Here is a 23,211-nt window from a genome sequence, read left to right as displayed (position 1 = left end):
CATGTTGGCCAGGCTGGTCTCAAACTCCTGACCTCAGGTGACCCGCCTGCCTTGGCCTCCCAAAGTACTGGGATTACAGGCATGAGCCACCGTGCCTAGAATGTTTGTTTTTGAGACGAAGTCTTGCTCTGTCACCCAGGCTGGAATGTAGTGACACTAACAGGGTTTATGGCAGCCTCGACCTCCTGGGCTCAAGCAATCCTCCTGCCTTAGCGTCCCATGTAGCTGAGACCGCAGGCATGTGCCACCACACTCAGCTAATTTTTTAATCTTTTGTAGAGACAAGAGTTTTATTATGTTGCCTAGGCTGGTCTTGAACTCCTGGGCTCAAGCAGTCCTTCTGCATCAGCCTCCCAAAGTGCTGGGATTACATAATAGGCATAAGCCATCACACCCAGCCTCCATTTTTTCTATTACAGCCAACCTGATAGATGTGAAGTACTGTGGTTTTGATTTGCATTTCATGTGTTTACATATCTTCTTTGACAAAATGTCTATTCAAAGTCCTTTGCCTACTTTTTTTTTTTTTCTTTTTTTTTTTTGAGACAGAGTCTTGCTCTGTCACCCAGGCTGGAGTGCACTGGCGCAGTCTCAGCTCACTGCAACCTCTGCCTCCTGGGTTCAAACAATTCTCGTGCTTCAGGCTCCCAAGCAGCTGGGACAACAGGCATGCACCACCACACGTGTCTAATTTTATATCTTTAGTAGAGATGGGGTTTCACCATGTTGGCCAGGCTGGTCTCAAACTTCTGGCCTCAGGTGATTCACCTGCCTCAGCCTCCCAAAGTGCTAGGATTACAGGTGTAAGCCACCATGCCTGGCCTCCTTTGCCTACTTTTAAACATATATATTTAATCTTGTTTTTTAAAAAATTGGCCGGGTGCAGTTGCTCATGCCTGTAATCCCAACACTTTGGGAGGCCGAGGCGGGCGGATCACCCGAGGTCAGGAGTTCAAGACCAACCTGGCCAACATGGCAAAACACTGCTCTACTAAAAATACAAAAATTAGCCAGGCACAGTGGCACGCACCTATAATCCCAGCTACTTGGGAGGCTGAGGCAGGAGAATCACTTGAACCCAGGAGGCAGAGGGTGCAGTGAGCTGACATCAGGCCACTACACTCCAGCCTGGGTGACAGAGTGAGACTTCATCTCAAAAAAAAAAAGAGAGAAATTGTGAGGGTTTATTTCTGAACTTCCCATTCTTTCCCATTGATGTATATCTCTATCTTTATGGCAGTACCACACTGTCTTGATTACCTTTGCTTTGGAATAAATTTTGAAATTGGGAGTTTCAGTCTTCCAACTTTGTTCTTCTTCCTCAGAATTTTTTTTTTTTTTCTATTCTGGATCCTGTGCGTTTCCACACGAATTTTAAGAGCAGTTGGTCAGTTTCTGCAAAATGTTAGGAATTAATTGAATCTATAAGTCAGTGTGGGGAATGTTGTCATTTTAACAGTACTATATCTTCCAATCTGTTAATATAGGATGTCTTTCCGGTTATTTAGGTCTTCTTTCTTTTTTTCTTTTTCTTTTTTATTTTTTACTTTTCTTGAGATGGAGTTTTACTCTTGTTGCCCAGGCTAGAGTGCAATGGCGCAATCTCGGCTCACCGCAACCTCCACCTCCCAGGTTCAAGCGATTCTCCTGCCTCAGCCTCCCAAGTAGCTGGGATTACAGGCATTCACCACCACGCCCGGCTAATTTTGTATTTTAAGTAGAGACGGGGCTTCTCCATGTAGGTCAGGCTAGTCTCGAACTCCTGACCTCAGGTGATCCACCCACCTCAGCCTCCCAAAGTGCTGGGATTACAGGCGTGAGCCAAGGCACCTGGCTTTAGGTCTTCTTTCATTTATTTTTGACCATTTCTATAGTTTTCAGTTTTCAAGTCTTATATTTCTTTTGTTAAATTTATTTCTAAGTATTTTATTCCCTTTGATGCTATTATAAATATAATTATTCCCTTAATTTCATTTTCAGATTACCATTGCTAATGAACAAAAAATGGATTTTGTATATTGATCTTGTACCTTGCAATTTTGCTGAACTCATTTATTCATTCTAACAGTTTTTTTTTAATATAGAAAATACTATTTCTATATACAATACTATTTCTTTTCTTTTTTTTTTTTTGAGACAGAGTCTCACTCTGTCGCCCAGGCTGGAGGGCAGTGACGCGATCTTGGCTCACTGCAAGCTCCACCTCCCAGGTTCACGCCATTCTCCTGCTTCAGCCTCCTGAGTAGCTGGGACTACAGGCGCCTGCCACCATACCCGGCTAATTTTTTGTATTTTTAGTAGAGATGGGGTTTCACCGTGTTAGTCAAAATGATCTCTATCTCCTGGCCTTGTGATCCACCCGCCTCAGCCTCCCAAAGTGCTGGGATTACAGGCGTGAGCCACCATGCCTGGCCATACAATACTATTTCTATATACAAGATTACACCATCTGCAAATAGAGAGAGTTTTACTTTTTCTTTTCCAGTCTAAATGCCATTTCTTTTTCTTGCCTAATTGCCTTAGCTAGAACTTCCAGTACAATGTTGAGAAGTGATGAGAGTGGATATCCTTGTCTTGTTCCTGATCTTCAAGAGACAGTATTCAGTCTTTCACCATTAAGTATTATTTTAGCTGTGGGTTTTAAGTGGATGCCTTTTATCAGATTGAGGAAGTTCCCTTCTATTCCTAGTTTGTTGAGTGTCTTTACCATAAAAGGGTGTTGGGTTTTGTTCAGTGTTTTTCTGCATCTATTGAGAAGATCATAGATCAGTCTTGTCTTTTATTCTATTATTATGTTGTATATATTAATTGGCTTTCAAGTGTTAAACCAACCTTTCATTCCTAGGATAAATCCCACTTGGTTATGGTGTATTATCGCTTTTATATGTGCTGGGTTCAGTTTGCCAGGTTTTTTGTTTTTGTTTTTTGTTTTGTTGTTTTGTTTTGCTTTGTTTTGTTTTGTTTTGTTTTGTTTGAGATGGAGTCTTACTCTGTCACCCAAGCTGGAGTACAGTGGCGCAATCTTGGCTTACCGCAACCTCCACCTCCTGGATTCAAGCGATCTCCTTCCTCAGCCTCCTGAGTAGCTGGGATTACAGATGCACACCACCATGCCCGGCTAATTTTTGGATTTTTAGGACAAGATGGGGTTTTGCCATGTTGCCCAGGCTGGTCTCTTAACTCCTGACCTCAAGTGATCCACCCACCTTGGCCTCCCAAAGTGCTGAGACTACAGGTGTGAGCCACCAGACGGGGCCTCAGTTTGCTAACATTTTCTTGAGAGTGTTTTGCTTCAATATGTATAAGATACATTGGTCTGTAGTTTTCTTATGTCTTTGTCTAGTTTCCTACCTTTTGATCTTTGCTTTGTTCCTTTTGATCATTTATTGCATAGAATGATCATATTTTTTTAACCTATTCATCCAACTTACTTTATGGAGCATCTGTTCTATGCCAGACGCTATTTTAGGCACTGGGAATCCCTTATAGAAAAGACAAAGTCCTTCTCTTATGGAGTTTATATGCTATGGAGTAAGACACAAAAAATTAAATGAGCCAGAAGATATCACATAGTAGTAAATTAATGTCTTGCCCACTTTAGATGAGATGCATAGGGCAAGTTTCTCTGAAGATGTGTCATTTACGCTGAGATATGATAAGAAGGAGCCATCCATAGACAGACATGTGAGAGAAGCATTCCAGACATAACATGCTATTAACTCATACAGAGTCCACAAGGTAGGAAAAAGTTCTTTGTGTTTGAGAACCAGCAGGATGGCCAGTGTGGCCATGGCAGAATCAGGGGAAAATGATATAAAGTGAGGTAGGAAGCCGGGCTCGGTGGTTCATGCCTGTAATCCTAGCACTTCCGGAGGCCGAGGCAGGTGTATCACCTGATGTCAGGAATTTGAGACCAGCCTGGCCAACATGGTAAAACCCCATCTCTACTAAAAATACAAAAAACTAGCTGGGCGTGCTGGTGGGCACCTGTAATCCCAGCTACTTGAGAGGCTGGGGCAGGAGAATCACTTGAACCAAGGAGATGGAGGTTGCAGTGAGCTGAGATCGTGCCATTGCACTCCAGCCTAGGGAACAAGAGTGAAACTCCGTCCCAAAAAACAAAACAAAACAAAACAAAAAAGTGAGGTAGGAAAAATGTGCCGAGTCCAGCTTATGGAGGGCTTTGTAGCTAGGATAAGGAAATTGCATTTTTTGTTTGTTTGTTTTTGTTTTCTTTGATGAAGTCTCACTCTGTCACCCGCTGGAGTGCAGTGGTGTAATCTCAGCTCACTGCAACCTCTGCCTCCCAGGTTCAAGTGATTCTCCTGCCTCAGCCTCCCGCATAGCTGAGATTACAGGCATGCACCACCACGCCAGCTAGTTTTTATATTTTTAGTAGAGACAGAGTTTCACCATGTTGGCCAGGCTGGTCTTGAACTCCTGACCTCACGTGATCCACCTGCCTGGGCCTCCCAAAGTGCTGGAATTACAGGCGTGAGCCACCGTGCCCGGCCTGTATTTTATTCTGAAAGTATGAGAAGACCTTGAAAGCTATTAAGCAAGGAAGGTGACATGAGCTGATCTGAATTTTAAAAGATCACTAACTTCAAGTAGAAAATGGATGGTGTAGGGGTTGTAGAATGGAAGCAGGCAGGTCAGTTGAGGAGGTCATTGTAGAGAGATGTTAGATGATGATGGCTTAGACTGGGACAATTGAAATAGAAATAGAGAAAAGTGAACAGCTACATGGCATTTTTTGTGGAAATAGAGTCAGTAAGACTTTCTGCAGGGTTGGGGGGAGTCACAGAAAGGGCTATTAGCAGTTACTTTCAGATTTTTTCATGAATTGAGTTAGAAAAGATTAAGGGAGAAGCAGACTTAGGTAGGGCAGGTCAAGTGAAGAGTTCTGCTTTGTCCATGTTAAGTACCAATTGGACATCCAAGAGGAATTGTCAGGTAGGAGCTACATTTATGAGTCTGGCATTCCAGAGAGAGGTCAGGGCTATAGATAAAGATAAATAAAGATTTTGGAATCAATAATGTATAGGTCTCACCACCCCTTTCCACTCATACCTCCATCCCTCTGTGCTCTTTTGAGTTTCCCCCAACAGTCCTTTCTCAAGCTATTTTCTTACAGCTTCACATTTCTTCCATATCAGGGAGTCTTCCCCCATTTTGTCATTCTCTGGAAACCTCTCTGTTATGGAACCTGCCCATACCACCTTTACCCCTCAGCCTTGCAATCGTCGCTTTTCATTTATGTATGAAAACATGCAATTACCCAGAGAAAGTAAAAGGGACGAGCAGGGGTGGGAGCAGATTTGGATACTAAAAGGAGCTGATGAAGCTCCTCTTCAGATTTAGGTCGTCTCTGAAGTCACTGCTAAGTGGTGGGGACGGTGGAGCCTGAAAAGAAAGTGGAATGGGGAGTTGGCACACAAGTGGGTTTGTTACTACTCTTTTTGAGGCCAAAAGGGTTTTTTGGTACCTTTCTTAGGGATATCATAGTTTGAGATACCATGAAAGACGTTCAGGCAGAGCCTTTTCAAGGAAATCACCTTGCTGTGGTCTTCACAGAGTCTAGTTAATAGAAGTTTTGCACTGGCTGGGTGTGGTGGCTCACTCCTGTAATCCCAGCACTTTGGGAGGCTGAGGTGGGAGGATGGCTTGAGCCCAGGAGTTCGAGACCAGCCCTGGCAATATAGTGAGATCTTGTCTCTACAGAAAACAACAACTTAAAAAAATAACTAGGCATGGTGGCACACCCCGGTAATCCCAGCTACTTGGGAAGCTATGGTGGGAGGATCACTTGAGCCTGGGAGGTCAGTGAGCTGTGATGGTGCCACTGCACTCCAGCCTGGGTGACAGAAAGAGGCCATGTCTCACACGCACACACTAAAAAAGTTTTATACTATGTAGGGCTGGGCACGCTGGCTCTCGCCTGTAATCCCAGCATTTTGGGAGGCTGAGGTGAGTGGATTACTTGGGGCCAGGAGTTTGAGACCAGCCTGGCCAACATGGTGAAACCCTGTCTCTACTAAAAATACAAAAAATTAGCCAGGAATGGTGGCGGGTGTCTATAATCCAACTACTTGGGAGGCTGAGGCAGGAGAACCACTTGAACTTAGGAGGTGGAGGTTGCAGTGAGCCGAGATCACACCACTGCACTCCAACTTGGGCAACACAGTGAGACTCCATCTTAAAAAAAAAAAAAAGTTTTGTACTATCTAGGATGGTGGTTATAGTTGCACAACAGTGTGAATGTACTTAATGCCACTGGACTTAAACATTTTAAATGGCAATTTTATATTATGCTTTTTTTTTTTTTTTTTTGAGACGGAGTTTCACTTTTGTTGCCCAGGCTGGAATGCAGTGGCATGATCTTGGCTCACTGCAACCTCCACCTCCCAGGTTCAAATGATTCTCCTGCCTCAGCCTCCTGAGTAGCTGGGATTACAGGCATGCGCCACCACTCCCGGCTAGTTTTGTATTTTTAGTAGAGACAGGGTGTCTCCATGTTGGTCAGGCTGGTCTCGAACTCCTGACCTCAGGTGATCTGCCTGCCTCAGCCTCCCAAAGTGCTGGGATTACAGGCGTGAGACACCACGCCTGGCCTATTGCGCATATTTTTACAATTGAATCCTAGGACCTAGAATATTTCTCTGGCCCCCACACTACCTCTTTTTCTGTTATAAAGGGATCCAGGACACCCAGATGCTAATCAGGAGCTCTTATGGGAGCCTAGAAAGCAGCTGCAGACTCTAGGGGTATCTTGACTTCTACCTGTGTAAGTACAGTTCTGTGTGACCAGCTAACTGGCCAGGAGACTGTGTCTCTGTTCTTGTCTGTATAATGCTACGTAAGTACTGCCAGATTCTTGGGCGTGAGGTTTCTCCTTGTGTCAGTATCTTGCAGACCATTTCCCCATTTGTTGATACTCATTCTTTAGTTTAATTAGAGGACAGTTGAGTGTTGTGCAGTTTTCTCCAGTTGCCCACGGTGGGGGAGGTGCGCTGGCTGTGGTGATGCAAGAGCAGCAGTTATCATGTAGGGTGGGCAGAAGGTCCCCAGTGATTGAAAGCTCACAGTTGCCTCAGCTACACACTTTTCTTTTTTGAGACAGGGTCTCACTCTGTCACCCAGGCTGGAGTGCAGTGGCATGATCATGGCTCTCTGCAGCCTCAAACTCCTGGGTTCAAGTGATCCTACCACCACAGCCTCCTGAGTAGCTGGGACTACAGGCATACACCACCATGCCCAGCTCATTTTTTAATTTTTTTTTTTTTTTTTTTTTTTTTTGAGACGGAGTCTCGCTCTGTCACCCGGGCTGGAGTGCAGTGGCCGGATCTCAGCTCACTGCAAGCTCCGCCTCCTGGGTTTACGCCATTCTCCTGCCTCAGCCTCCGCAGTAGCTGGGACTACAGGCGCCCGCCACCTCGCCCGGCTAGTTTTTTGTATTTTTTTAGTAGAGATGGGGTTTCACCGTGTTAGCCAGGATGGTCTCGATCTCCTGACCTCGTGATCCGCCCTTCTCGGCCTCCCAAAGTGCTGGGATTACAGGCTTGAGCCACTGCGCCCGGCCCATTTTTTAATTTTTTTGTAGAGATGGGGCCCCACTATGTTGCCCAAGCTTGTTACACTTTTTAAATACTTAAGACCTGACAATATCATTTGAAACCAAATCATTCCATTTCACTCTCTTTATACCTTAAGGAAAACAGAGGCATCCTTTCATAGTCTTTGAGAGTCACAAAATTTGGGTGGCAAGAAATGAGGGTTGGCTAGACGTGGTGTCTCACACCTCTAATCCCAGCACTGGGGGAGGCAGAGGAGGGTGGATCACTTGAGGTCAGGAGTTAAAGACCAGCCTGGCCAACATGGTGAAACCCCATCTGGCCAGGCGCAGTGGCTCACGCCTATATCCCAGCACTTTGGGAGGCCGAGGCGGGTGGATCACCTGAGATCAGGAGTTCGAAACCAGCCTGGCCAACATGGCAAAACTCTGTCTTTACTAAAAATTCAAAAATTAGCCAGATGCGATGGTGCACACCTGTAATCCCAGCTACTTGGGAGGCTGAGGCAGGAGAATCACTTGAGACCAAGAGGCAGAGGTTGTGGTGAGTCAAGATCATACCACTGCACTCCAGCCTCAGCAACAGAGTGAGACCCCGTCTCAAAAAAAAAAAAAAAAGAAACCCATCTGTACTAAAATTACAAAATTGCCGGGTGTGGTAGCTTATGCCTATAATCCCAGCACTTTGGGAGGCCGAGGTGGGTGGATCACCTGAGGTCAGGAGTTTGAGACCAGCCTAGCTAACATGGTGAAACCCCGTCTCTACTAAAAATACAGAAATTAGCTGGATGTGGTGGTGGGTGCCTGTAATCCCAGCTGCTTGGGAGGCTGAGGCAGGAGAATCACTAGAACCGGGGAGGCGGAGGTTACAGTGAGCTGAGATCACGTCATTGCACTCCAGCCTGGGCAACAAGAATGAGACTCTGTCTCAAAAAAAAAGAAAAAAAAATTAACCAGGTATGGTGGCACACTCCTGTAGTCCCAGCTACTTGGGAGGCTGAGGCACGAGAATCGCTGGAACGCAGGAGGCAGAGGTTGCAGTGAACCGCGATCATGCCTCTGCACTCTGGCCTGGGCAACGGAGCGAAACTCTGTCTCAAAAAAAAGAAAGAAAGAAAGAAATGAGGGTGACTCTGCAGAAGCCCCTCTGAGTGAAAGGGCAGTGGAGATGGCCCACAGCGTGCGGAGCTGCTGGCGTTCATGCCGAGCCATGGGCCCTGGCAGAGCTGGTCCTGAAGGTTCAGCAGCTGTTTGGCATAAGCCACTTCAATCCCCTGGCAGTGAGTTTGGAGAATCTTTTAGCTTCGCTCCTAAAGGTAGATTCCAGGTACTCTCAGAAGAATGATAAAGGGAGGGAGAAACGGCAGATGAATGAGAAAAAAGCTAGAAAAAGATTTGGATTGATGTTAGACAATAATGAGAGCTCTTTGTGGGTTTATTTATGTACAGTGCTAATACCTTGACTTGGCTGTTATTTAGGACCTTCCCTCCTCCCCTGATTACCTTCCAAAATGACACACACATACACCCCAGAGCAATTCAGAGCTCTGGTCTGGAAAATCTTCCCACTGAGGCGTCAGTGGCTTGCCCTGTGATGACAGGTTTAATGATTTTCTATCTCTGCATTCCACTGGGACCACCAACCCAGAAGCCACGCCCTACTGACCGGGTTAGCCAGAGCCTGAGACTAAGCGTGAGCAGTACAGAAGGCAGTACCAGTGCAGGTGCCAGCAGAGCTGCGTTTTGCTTTAAGTGAAACGCTCTGGTTGGCTGTGTGGCCATGTCCATGTTGCTTGCCCTCTCTGTAATTCAGAGTCCCAAATTATAAAATGGGACTGATGGTTCTTGTCTCCTAGAAATGTCATGAGAACAGAGTAAATTATTGGTCTTCTGCTTTTTTTTTTTTTTTTTTTTTTTTTTTTTTTTTTTGAGGTAGGATTTCCTAGGCTCTGTTATACCAGAGAAGAAAATGTCCTTAGAAGACATTTAATCAGAGAATAAACAGAGAGAAGGCAAACTTGCTCACAACCTGCCTTGTAGTCTCTTATATATCTCCTTCCAGAGAAGTCCAAGGGAATCTTCAGTAATTTCTGGCCAGCAACCTGGAGTAGGAGGTGGAGGTGATGTATTTTTCTTTCTTCCAGTTTCCCTTTCCAGTCTGATCTCTCTTTGAGTGACATTGATTGGGGTGGGCCAAGGGTCATGGATGAAAACAATGTCCCCACTGCCTATTGGATAATGCACCCATCAGCCTGCCCTCTCTGTGGGCAAAGCACCAGCCTTTGTATTGATGTGTGTTTAATTGTTTAAAGGCTGCCCCGCTGGCTCAGTGCCCCCTACTGGTCTCTATCTGTAGCAAAGAGCACACAGCCAGAGAGCAGCAGTCACTGAGGGCCAGGGCCAGGGCATTACCAGGCTTCCCAGTCACCTGCCTGCAGTGCCCAGGAACTCATTGTCAACTCCTTGTCCTTATGAAAGTTCCTCAGGTTCTCCTTTTCATGATTGTGTTAATCTCCTGTTGTAACAAATCACCACAAATCCAGTGGCTTAAAACAACATGAATGCATGATCTTCCATTTCTGGAGGCCAGAAGTGCAAAGTGGGTCTCACAAGGCTAAAATCAAGGTGCTGGCTTGGCCGTGTTTCTTCTGGAGGCTCTAGAGGAGGAGCCATTTCCTTTTCTTTCCCAGCTTTTAGGGGCTGCCCATATTCCTTGGCTTATGGCCTCTTCCTCGTCTTCAAAACAGGCTCCAGCCTGTTTCGATCAGCTCGTGTCCTCCCCAACTCTGACCCTCCTGCTTTCTTCCTGTAAGAACCTTATATTAAGTTGGGCCCCAGCCCTGTCTGTTCTTGGGTTTCTAAGGATTTCTCAGGAACGGGAGTGCCGTTCCTTGTCAGCTGGGAGCCAGTGGGATAAGTGCATTGATTAGGAAGTTTCCTGAGGACAGGAGGCACCCAACCTTACAGGCCTTTGACACCCTCCCCCACAAAGCAGTTGATGACCAGTGAGAGGATAGAGAGTCCAGAAATAAAAAGAAGCAGGACCCCATATGTCTGGATTATAAGAAACTCAATTGATAAGGGTGAGAGCAGGCAAACTGGCTGACGTCACACACAAGCAGCCTGATCGACAACCTTCTCCCTTGCCCTAATTCTGGAATCACTTCACCAAAGTGACACCATGCTTTCCATCTCTTAATGCCTTTATTTTTAGTTTGGGGTATTTTCTATTGTTTGAAGGTTGCCTTGCAACCCGTTCGCCTGGAGGGTTTAAACAATATAGAGTTTCTTTGCTGAGCAGCAACAGTAGCCAAGAGAGACTGAATATAAACTTTTAAGTCTATTTTCTCAGGGTTTCTCCATCAGGAATGGTTTTAAACAAGAGCGCACGCCCCCGGCTTGCCTCTCCCTGGGGGAGGGGAGAAGGGTGGCTGATGGAGAACATTTTGTGTTCTCTTATCTTTCATCCTAGTGGAAGGGGATAAGCACCAGAATAGGAAAACAAAATATCTGGCTATTAATATACCCTAAGTCCTCCAGCACATGGATTGGGTTTGTTTATTTGTGAAAGGGAAGGATGCTTTTCTCTGACCTTCGTAAGCGCTCCTGCCAGCTGGGAGGGACCTGGCAGAGGGGGTGCCCTCCATAAGGTGAAGGGGCCAGGGGACCAGGGCCTAGCTTCCTAGGAAAAGAGAAAACCCTCAGACTTTTCTCAAGAAAAGTAGGTTTTCAGGATCAGCCTGCTTCAAGCCCCAGCAGTGTCATCCAGGAAAAAAAAAAAAGAGAGAGAGAAAGAGAGAGAGCAAGCAGGAGAATTTCTCACACAAGAGCCAGAGTGTCCCCACCTCCCCACCAGACGTGTATCTCTGTCACCCTGTTTGTACCTAACCTGGGGAACCAGAGAACTGGGCAGCCTTGCCAGAAGAAAGAACACACAGGTTCCTCAAGACACCCACTTATATGGCAGTGAGCAAGGCTAAAAAAGGAGTGCTCCCCTGCCCCAGAGGACAAAGGCTGGCAAGAGGAAGGCACACAACACCGCCCAGCTCAGGCTCCGCACCATCCTTCTGTTTTCCTCAGACCCTGTAAGTGGTTTGAACCAAGGAGTGCCCCAGGGTAGGTCATCGTTTTCTGGGCAGCTAGTTAATGATAAGCTTTCTACTGGGAAGGAGCCAGAAGGAGAGGCTTCCTCAGGGGTCAGGAGTAGGCAAGGCCTACAAGCCCCACACCTGCTGTGTCATGTCAGAGGTGCCAGAGCACCCTTTGACTGCATGAAGAGGTCTCGGCTTGCCACCCACCAAGGTCAGGTCGCCTCAGGTCCCCGGGGAGGTTTGACTAGCCAAGAGCCCCAGGCAGAGGCACCATGAGAGGAGAGCAGCATTGGCAGGGCCTGCCCTCTCCCAGAGCAAACAGGGACAAAGGTTGGTGTACTCACGGCTACCTCTCCCATCCTGCCTGTGCCTGCCCGCCACGCCAGATACTCCAGGTTGTCCCGGCATTGCTACATTAAGCAGGAATCTGTCATCTCTGCCTGCTGCGTCACTCATTACCCCAGATCCAATTCCCAGGCAGCGAAAGTTGGGGCATCAGAGCAGCAGAGAAGGCTTTGGCATTCAGGAGCTTTAAAACAGAAAAGCCGTCATGTCTGTACCTGTTCAGTGGGGAGCCAAAGGTGTTTATTGTGCGTGTTATGATGCTATCATGAAAGTATGCATGAGAGGAAATAATTTGTAAGCTTGCTCCCCTGCCTGTCTGGAAAAGTGGGGCCCTCTGTGTAAACCCCAGCTCTGCAGGCATTCTGAGAGCTTGAACATTCCTTGTGACTGTTTCTTATACTACATTTCACTGCCACTCCAGTGTGTTTGAATTTGTCTCTGCGCCAGCAGGTCGGAGTACCCATTGGGATTCTCTGTGAGAATTCAAACAAGTTGGAGGCCGCTGAGGTTGCCAAGTGCGACCAGGTCTGGCACAGACTTGGCATGAGAGAGAGCAGGAGCAAGAAGGCTTGGACATCATGAATCACTGAAGCCCTGGCCCATAGCCTTCTTGTTTGGGATTAGTATAGAAGTGTTGTTTCTCCTTTTTTATACCTGAGAATGGCCTTCAGCCGCTGAAATGATGATATTTATCGAGGTAGTAGTATACTAAGAACTCTGAATGGATGATCTCATTTACCTCCCACCTCAAACCCATGCTCAGAGATACAGATGAGGTCCCATGCTCAGAGACTTTGAGTAACATGCTTAAGGTGACCTCCGACATACATCTGCAGTTATTTTGTTTGTTTGTTTATTCGTTTGAGATGGAGTCTCTCTCTGTTGCCCAGGCTGGAAGGCAGTGGCGCAATCTCTGCTTGCTACAAACTCTGCCTCCCGGGTTCAAGCAATTCTCCTGGCTCAGCCTCCTGAGTAGCTGGGATTACAGGCATGCACCACCACGCCTGGCTAATTTTTGTATTTTTAGTGGAGATGGGGTTTCACCATGTTGACCAGGCTGGTCTCAAACTCCTGGCCTCAAGTGATCCAACCACCTCAGCCTCCCAAAGTGCTGGGACTGCAAACATGAACCACCTTGCCTGGCCTCATCTGCAGATATGACTCGCTAGCACCCTATTCTGAAAGAAGAGGAAGAAAGAAGACGAGGATAAGTATTTCTGAGGGCTGTAGTTGTGTACTGGTTTCTTAGAAGCTAGGGCCCTCCTGATTTATATTCCATGGGGCCGTCTGAGGAAGTTGTTTAGCTTTTGAGGTGATAGATGAGGGCTGGGTCACTTCTGTTTGCAGAGCGTGGGCTGAAGGGTAAGTCAGGACATTTCTCCTCTGGTCCCCATCAGGGACTCACAGGCTGACTCCTGTGGCTGTGTTTATATCATCATTTTTAAGGCATCGGTACCAGCATAGCAGCTCTAAGCTCCCTCTTCCTTTTGCTGTCCTCCACGTGGAAAGAAGCCAAATGGGAGAACTTCCCCAACCATTTCCCCTTGGTGCAGCTGGTACCAGCTTGAAACCTAAGACACATAGCACTGCAGCCCGGCCGAAGCGTGGCTAATCCGTGTTTCTTTAAACACAGCAGGAAGCTGCTCTGTGGCCTGGTGTCAGGAACCATCTCAGGGCCATGGCTGTTTTGCTTCCTTGGTTTGACCCCAAGGGGTCAGCTGGCAGGTGAAGCCAACACTGACTCTGTAGACGGGGACTGTCAGTAGCAGCTTACGGAAGACAGGGAAGAGGATGTCTGGGATTTGAGTCTTTTACTCAGGGCCTTTTCTGGAAAAGCAGTCTCTTTGGAAAAGGAGGATGATAGATGTGCGCCGTGAGAGGGAAGTGTCAGTCCAGTGCCGTGTCCCATCCCGACAGGTGGCCTCTAGTTGCCATCAGTGCCCTTCGCCATGCCTTCGTCCTGGGGGTGGCCTGCAGTGTTGGTAGGGGACCCTGCCTTTCCTGGCCATCCCCATAGGCCACAGGCCCCTCCAGTCTGCTGCTCCTGCATGGTGCCCAGAGCCTGGTTCCACGCTGCCAGGCACCTCTGTCCGTCACATCAGCTGCACACATCAGCTCTGCCCCGCTCTGTGTTTCCGAATTATTCTCACTGGCAACCAGCACCAGCTCTGCCCTCCCAGTGTCCTGATATCCTCTGGTTAATAAGCAACTCACATAAAGACACCAAGAGCTGTTGCAAGTGGTAGAGAAAAGCCGCAGCTCTCTGAATACAGTCCAAGAAGCCCTGGACTTGGCCCAAGAACTTGGTGGCTGTTTCTGTTCTCCGCCCCTTGGTAGCCTTCCTCATGGGGTATAGAAGGGAGAGAAGCTTGAATCCTCACTGTGAGGTATAGAAGACTACAAGGCAGTGAGGGGCTTATTAGTCAACAAGAGACTCTTGTTGAAGCCGAGGACGCTTCCTGGAGGAATCCTCTTTTCTAAAAGAAAACAAATTCCTGCCCTTTATTCTTTCAAATCTACTTCTAGAAAAGTCTTAGGGTTCCTGTTAATTCAAACACCAATCTCCCACCTTCCCTCTCTCCTGTCTCTATGAGCAGCCTGGGTGGCACACTTCCTACCCACCCGCTCACTCCCTCCATCTCCTATCCTGTTTTATCCCCTGAGATTTGGAGATGTCTCTGTGGAAGGGGACAGTGGGGAGTGTGTGCCAGATCTCCCCCGCCCATTGTCACCTTGGTCTGAATCCAACCCCACAACGGGAGCTGGAGCCATCTCCCTGCATCTCCCTGGGCCTGCCCATTGTCAAGGTCCTGGTCACCTTTGAAGCCTCCTGCAGGGATCCCCAGTGCCAATGGAGCCTTTTCCGAAGCCCAGTAGCATGACATTTTAGACTTGGAAATCCCTAGACAAATAAATCTCACTTAATCCTCACCAAGTTGGCCCCCAGTAGAGACAATTGCTTAGCCAAGTTTATCAGGTACCACTAGTTCTTGCAGCAAACATTCCTTCTGTTCCAGGCATTGTGCTCGGGTTGGCAATACAGGATAAACAAGACAAGGTCCCTGTCCTTGCTGAGCAACCAGATCATCAGAAGAGACACACATAAAACAGAGGGGCCTGCTCATTTTGCATGCCTTGTACCCAACATTTCTCCACTCTCCCAGGCTCTCCAAGTCCCTATCTCTTGCCATTTCCCAGCTCTGTAATGTAAATGGTTTACTGTATGCCTCAGGCTCCTCATCTGTAAAATGGGGTTATTAATAGTATACCTTGCCTGGGGGCGGTGGCTCATGCCTGTAATCCCAGCACTTTGGGAGGCTGAGGTGGGCGGATCATGAGGTCAGGAGTTGGAGACCAGCCTAACCAACATGGTGAAACCCCATCTCTACTAAAAATACAAAAATTAACTGGGCATGGTGGCGCGCGCCTGTAATCCCAGCTACTCAAGAGGCTGAGGCAAGAGAATCACTTGAACCCAGGAGGCAGAGGTTGCAGTGAGCCAAGATCACGCTACTACACTCCAGCATGGGCAACAGAGCGAGACTCCATCTGAAAAAAATAAAAATAATAGTATCTACCTCACAGGGGCGCTGTGAGAATTTAATGAGATACTATATTTTAAGGCACATAGCAGTGCCTGGTGAGTAGGGCTAAGTCAGCATTGGCTGCTGTTATTTTCTCCTGAGGATAATATTTGCCAGGGAGAGCAGTGGAATCAGGCAGAACTGAACTGCAATTCTGTTTCCCCACACATTAACAACTGTATTCTTTTGGGCAAAACAATCTCTCAGCATCAGCGTCCTAGGTAAAAACAAACTACTTCATAGGAATAAATTCAGGCCAGCCAATCACGGTGGCTCACGCCTGTAATCCCAGCACTTTGGGAAGCTGAGGTGATTGGATCACTTAAGGTCAGGAGTTTGAGATGAAGCTGGCCAACATGGTGAAACCCCGTCTCTACTAAAAATACAAAAATTTGCCGGAAATGGTGGCACATTCCTGTAATCCCAGCTACTTGGGAGACTGAGATGGAAGAATTGCTTGAACCCGGGAGGCGGAGGCTTCAGTGAGCCGAGATTGTGCCACAGCACTCCAGCCTGGGTGACAGAGCAAGACCCTGTCTCAAAACAAACCAAACAAACCAAACAAGCAAAAAAGAAGAAATTCAGGTTGAGCACATTGGCTCACACCTGTAGTCCCAGTACTTTGAGAAGCTGAGGCAGGGGGATCGAGCCCAGGACTTTGAGACCAGCCTAGGCAACATGGTGAAACCCCATCTCTAAAAAAAGTACAAAAATTAGCCGGGCATGGTGGTGAGTGCCTGTAGTCCCAGCTACTCGGGAGGCTGAGGCAGGAGGATCGCTTGAACCCAGGAGGCAGAGGGTTGCAGTGAGCCAAGATCGTGCCACTGCCCTCCAGCCTGGGCGACAGAGCAAGACTCCGCCTCAAAAAAAAAAAAAAGAATAAATTCAGGCTGAGTGTGGTGGCCTGAACTCAGGAGTTCAAAACCAGTCTGGGCAACATAGCAAGACCTCATCTCTACTAAAAAAAAAAAAAAAAAAAATTAGCTGAGTGTGATGGTGTGTACCTATCGTCCCAGCTACTTGGGAGGCTGAGGTGGGAGGATCACCTGAGCCTGGGAGGTTGAGGCTGCAGCCGTGATTGTGCCACTACAGCCTGGGCAGCAGAGTAAGACCGTGTCTCAAAAAAAAAGAAAAAAGGAAAAACAGAATACAATCGCTGTTCTATGTGAATAAGTGAAAGTACCAAACACATAGCAAGAGCTCAGCGCATGCAGCCTTCTGGGACTTTCTGAGGCTCTGAGGACCCAAGCCGCCATGAAAGCAGAGGAGACTCAGAATCCAGTGCCCCCGCTAGGAAGTGGCGCCCATTCCGCAGGTTAGTCCCAGAAGGTGGACCCTCCATGATTCGGTCCTCATTCTCCCAGAGAAGTGTGTTCGTGATCCACTGTGTCCCCTCCCTCTGTCCTCTGTGCCTCTGTACTAAGTACCAGGAGGCCCTCGTCCTGTCCACACTCAGCCATCGCTCTGCCGGAGATACACATGCAGCTCCTCTAATCTTTCCCCGCAGCTCAGCCACCCCACTCCCCTCACCTCCATTCCATCTCTTGTTCCCCTTGCTCCTTAATCAAATTAAGGGAAAGAAGAGGATTTAGATAGGGTTGCTAAATATATTTCTGTTTAGGGGAGGGAGAAAAAGAGAAGAGTTTGGAGGAGGAGATAGAGTGTGAAATTCCTTAATGGAATGTGCTCTGAGAGCCTACTTTCTCCAGAATAACCCGTGCAATCACCTATCTGGATAGAGTTTTCTCTTTGGCAAAGTGCTTTCACATACATTATCTCATTAAGATATGGGCCGGGGTGGCAGAGTGCCCACTCCCCGGAAAGGTCTGCCGAGGCCATTGGGCCTCATGAGTTGGCCTGACCCTGGTCTATATATTTCACAGGACACCCTGGCCCCAAAGGGATGACTCGGCTTTCTGTGGAGCATGACACCAGCAGCCGGGCCGCTCACGTCTGGAGGTCACGGTTTCCCTCTGTGTGTTCTCCCGACAGCAGATTCTAGATCTTTTTTAAAGTTTTACTTTTGAAAAACCAGAAGAGTGCTTATTTTAGAAATCTTTGAAAATACATTAAAGAATAAAGGAGAAGAATCATTCATAATCTACAATTTAGTATTTGGGGCAAAACAATCTCTTTGTTTTTGAAATGCACGCATGTATTCATGCATATGTGTGTAGGTTGAAAGATGGGGTTATAGGCACACACATTGTATCTTGCTTTTCTATTTAATTCATTATTTTTGTGTTCCAGTTCATAAAAAGTTCTTCTGAAATGTTATTTTAAAATAGCATGAATTACAAGGGCCGGGCACAGTAGCTCATCTCCGTAATCCCAGCACTTTGGGAGGCCAAGGCGGGCAGATCACCTGAGGTCAGGAGTTCAAGACCAGCCTGGACAACATGGTGAAACCCCGTCTCTACTAAAAATATAAAAATTAGCCAGGCGTGGTGGCATGTGCCTGTAGTTGCACCTACTTGGTAGGCTGAAGCAGGAGAATTGCTTATACCCGAGAGGCAGAGTTGCAGTGAGCCAAGATTGTGGCACTGCACTCCAGCCTGGGCAACAGAATGAGACTCTGTCTCAAAAAAAAAAAAATTACCTGGGCATGGTGGCACATGCCTGTAATTCCACCTCCTTGGGATGCTGAGGCACAAGAATCACTTGAACTAGGGAGGTAGAGGTTGTAGTGAGCCAAGATCATGCCACTGCACTCCAGCCTGGGTGACTGAGTTAGACTCTGTCTCAAAAAAAAAAAAAAAAAAAAAAAGCACGAACTGGGATATTTTTCATTATCAAAAATTATACATGTCCATTGCTTGCTTGCTTTCTTTCTTTCTTTCTTTCTTTTTTTTTTTTTGAGATGGAGTTTTGCTCTTGTCACCCAACTGGAGTGCAATGGCGCGATCTCAGCTCACTGCAACCTCCACCTCCCAGGTTCAAGTGATTCTCCTGCCTCAGCCTCCCAAGTAGCATTGAGCACCTGGCCCAATGACTTTTTTTTTTTTTTTGGAAACAATATCTTGCTCTAATCCTCATTAGAATCATTCCTAGAAGTGAAATTACTGAGTCATTCTTTTTAAAGTATCATTACCGGTTATCACATGACTTTCCAGAAAGCCACACCTGCCACCATGCCCAGCTAATTTTTATATTTTTTAGTAGAGACAGAGTTTCATCATGTTGGCCAGACTGGTCTTGAACTGCTGACCTCAGGTGATCCACCCGCCTCGGCCTCCCAAAGTGCTGGGATTACAGGTGTGAGCCACCGTGCCTGGCCACATGTCCATTATTAAATAATCATTGCTCATATTTATCTAGTCTTTTTTGTTGTTGTTTTGAGACAGGGTCAAGTGTAGTGGCATGGTCACAGCTCATTGGAGCCTAAACCTCCTGGGTTCAAGTGATCCTCCTGCCTCAGCCTCCCGAGTAGCTGGGATCACAGACATACACCACCACACCCAGATAATTTTTGTATTTTTTTGCAGAGACAGAGTTTTGCCATGTTGCCCAGGCTGGTATTGAACTCCTGGTCTCAAGCAATTTGCCCACCTCAGCCGCCCAAAGTGCTAGGATTACAGGCATGAACCACCGTGCCCAGCCTTACCTAGTTGTATAATAAACCAGGAACTCTCTGCTAAGCAGTTTACATAGATTATCACGTGTGATTCTCACAGCAGCCCTCCAAGGTAGATCTCCTGGCTTCAAGTGACCTCCCCCCTCAGCCTCTCAAGTGCTGAGATTACAGGCGTGAGCCAGCACACCTGGCCCAATTTTTTTTTTTTTTTTTGGAAACAATGTCTTGCTCTGCCCAGGCTAAAGTGCACTGGTGCAGTCACGGCTCACTGCAGCCTCAAGCTCCTGGATTCAAACAATCCTCTCACCCTTAGCCTCCTGAGTGGCTGGGACTACAGATGTGTGCTAACATGCTCGGAAATCTAATTTTTTGTGCAGACAGAGTCCCACCATGTTGCCTAGACTAGTCTCAAACTCGTGGGTTCAAGCAATCCTCCCACCTTAGCCTCCCAAAATGCTGGGATTACAGCCCCAATGACCATTTTTAATGACTCCATAATAGTCTCCAGTATGGACTTAGTGTGATAAACAGTTAAAGTTGTTGGACATTCAAGGTTTTTTCTTTTGCTATGATCATGAAGTAATGAGCATTTTTGCATAAAACATCTTTGTTCTTATCTCTTGTCGTTTCTTTTTTTTTTTTTTTTTTTTTTGAGATTGAGTTTCATTCTTGTTGTCCAGGCTGGAGTGCAATGGCATGATCTCGGCTCACCACAACCTCTGCCTCCCGAGTTCAAGCGATTATCCTGCCTCAGCCTCCTGAGTAGCTGGGATTACAGGCACGTGCCACCACGCCCGGCTAATTTTGTATTTTTAGTAGAGACGGGGTTTCTCCATGTTGGTCAGGCTGGTCTCGAACTCCTGACCTCAGGTGATCTGCCCGCCTCGGCCTTCCAAAGTGCTGGGATTACAGGCGTGAACCACTGCGCCTGGCTTGTCATTTCATTAGAATTATTCCTAGAAGTGAAATTACTGAGTCATTCTTTTTAAAGTATCATTAACGGGTTATAAAGTGACTTTCCAGAAAGCCAGCACTGCAATCCCACCAGCACGTGGAAGAGAAGGCCCTCTTTAAAAACAATTCCGGGCCGGGCGCGGTGGCTCAAGCCTGTAATCCCAGCACTTTGGGAGGCCGAGACGGGCGGATCACGAGGTCAGGAGATCGAGACTATCCTGGCTAACATGGTGAAACCCCGTCTCTACTAAAAAAAATACAAAAAACAAGCCGGGCGTGGTGGCGGGCGCCTGTAGTCCCAGCTACTCGGGAGGCGGAGGCAGGAGAATGGCGTGAACCCGGGAGGCGGAGCTTGCAGTGAGCTGAAGTGAGCTGAGATCCGGCCACTGCACTCCAGCCCGGGCGGCAGAGCGAGACTCTATCTCAAAAAAAAAAAAAAAAAAAAAAATTCCGAGAGGAGCGCATGCGCAGTATGCGTGGTTGGGGACGTCATGTGGCCGTCAGAGTGGAAGCAGGTGTGAGAGGGTCCAGCAGAAGAAAACATGGCTGCCAAAGTGTTTGAGTCCATTGGCAAGTTTGGTCTGGCCTTAGCTGTTGCAGGAGGCGTGGTGAACTCTGCCTTATATAATGTGGATGCTGGGCACAGAGCTGTCATCTTGGACCAGTTCCGTGGAGTACAGGACATTGTGGTAGGGGAAGGGACTCACTTTCTCATCCCATGGATACAGAAACCAATTATCTTTGTCTGCCGTTCTCGACCACGGTCATGTGCCAGTCATCACTGGTAGCAAAGATTTACAGAATGTCAACATCACACTGCGCATCCTCTTCCCGCCCGTGGCTAGCCAGCTTCCTCACATCTTCACCAGCATTGGAGAGGACTATGATGAGCGTGTGCTGCCGTCCATCATGACCGAGATCCTCAGGTCAGTAGTGGCTCGCTTTGATGCTGGAGAACTCATCACCCAGAGAGAGCTGGTCTCCAGGCAGGTGAGCGACGATCTTACAGAGCGAGCAGCCACCTTTGGGCTCATCCTGGATGATGTGTCCTTGACACATCTGACCTTCGGGAAGGAGTTCACAGAAGCGGTGGAAGCCAAACAGGTGGCTCAGCAGGAAGCAGAGAGGGCCAGATTTGTGGTAAAAAAGGCTGAGCAGCAGAAAAAGGCAGCCATCATCTCTGCTGAGGGCGACTCCAAGGCAGCTGAACTGATTGCCAACTCACTGGCCACTGCAGGGGACGGCCTGATCAAGCTGCGCAAGCTGGAAGCTGCGGAGGACATTGCATACCAGCTGTCACGTTCTCGGAACATCACCTACCTGCTGGCGGGGCAGTCCGTGCTCCTCCAGCTGCCCCAGTGAGGGTCCACCCTGCCCGCACCTCCATGGGCTGACTGGGCCATAGCCCCGATGATTCTTGACATCGCCTTCCTTCTGCCCCCACCCCAGAAATCACTGTGAAATTTCATGATTGGCTTAAAGTGAAGGAAATAAAGGTAAAATCACTTCAGAAAAAAAAAACAATTCCATTTGATAGGTGGGAATCCTCTCTCTGAGTTGATTTACATTTTCTTGATTACTAGTGGGGTTGAATTTTTATATCATGCATGTATTAGGCAGTTGTAGATCCATGAGTAATTATCACAGAGAGCAATGTCATCATTCCTGTTAGCACTCGTGTGTGTGTATGTGTGTGTGTGTGTGTGTGCGTGTGTTGATTTTTAGTTTCTCTGTTTTTATTTTATTTTGAGATGGAGTCTTGCTCTGTCACCCAGGTTGGAGTACAGTGGCATGATCTTGGCTCACTGCAGCCTCCACCTTCCAGGTTCAAGCAGTTCTCCTGCCTCAGCCTCCTAAGTAGCTGGGATTACAGGGATACGCCACCACACCCAGCTAATTTTTGTATTTTTAGTAGAGATGGGGTTTTGCCACATTGGCCGGGCTGGTCTTGAACTCCTGACCTCAGGTGATCCGCCCACCTCGGCCTCCCAAAGTGCTGAAATTACAGGGATGAGTCACTACACCCAGTCCTGAGTTTCAGTCTGGACAAGGCTACTTTAGGGGTGCATCATGGAGGGGAAGAATGTTTTCAGATTCAGCATTTCCCGCAGAACCTCAGTCTTAATGAGGACTGTGTCCCTGTGGCCCCTCCTTCCTCCCTCTCACCTGCAACCATACTGTGTGGCTCTTGCAGAATTGCCCCACCTCAGAGGAAAGGTCAGAGATTGAGATTTCCCTTAAACAGAAGCTCAAATGTGCACTGTCAGGCTGTCCTGGAGATAGTACAGTTTTATTCAGGAAGTACCAAGCCAAGCCAGCCGGCCCATGTCCTCTGCTTTCTCTTCTCAGGACACTTACATTCCTTTTTTCTCAGGGGAAGTGAGAGTGGGATGGGGGCCAGAAGAAGAAACTTGCTTCCCCATGAGGCCTGTGGTGGAGGCAGCATGGACTTCCCTGCTGAGCTTCTGACTGGGCTCCCCTGACTGAGGAGCCCTGGGGTCCTTGGAGCCAGCGAGGAATGCACTTTCATCTCCAGGAGGTTACACAATCACCTTCATGTGCCTGGAGCATCGGGAGGGCAGAAAGTGCAGCCCCCGAGCTGAGGAGAAGCAGGTGCTGGCTGGTTAGTCACTGCATCCTCACTGCTGGCCCCAGCTGCCATCCAGATGGATGGTGCCCACTCCTTTGGGGTGGGGCTCCTGCCCCACTGCACTGCAGTTACCCTGTCCTGCCAGCTGCTCCAGGAACACCGAATGCCTCCTTCCCAGGCTTCCCATCAGCTTGCACCTCTCCCTGTCACTGAAGAACTTGGTACTCTCCCTTCTAGGGACTCTCTCCGAGGCCAAACTCACATTTCCCTGCTTCTTCCACTTAAGATCTTTCTTTCTCTTGGATCTTTGGCCCATATACTGGACATTCAGTTCTGTCGCCCAGGATGGAGTACAGTGGTGTGATCTCAGCTCACTGCAGCCTCCATCTCTTGGGTTCAAGCTATTCTCATGCCTCAGCCTCCCAACTAGCTGGGATTACAGGCATGCACCACACCTGGCTAATTTTTGTATTTTTAGTAGACACAGGGTTTCACATTGT

At 47.7% G+C, this 23,211-nt stretch overlaps 1 pseudogene; it reads left to right on the top strand.

Annotated features, from left to right (window-relative positions):
- The first annotated feature begins 20,639 nt into the window (after nt 1-20,639).
- On the top strand, nt 20,640-21,611 carry LOC104674824 (annotated as a pseudogene).
- The last annotated feature ends 1,600 nt before the right edge of the window (nt 21,612-23,211 follow it).

Source organism: Rhinopithecus roxellana, chromosome 10 (genome assembly GCF_007565055.1).
Source record: "Rhinopithecus roxellana isolate Shanxi Qingling chromosome 10, ASM756505v1, whole genome shotgun sequence".
NCBI classification, from domain to species: domain Eukaryota; kingdom Metazoa; phylum Chordata; class Mammalia; order Primates; family Cercopithecidae; genus Rhinopithecus; species Rhinopithecus roxellana.
The sequence above is the reverse complement of the archived record's forward strand: the minus strand, read 5'-3'. Positions and strand labels throughout refer to the sequence as shown.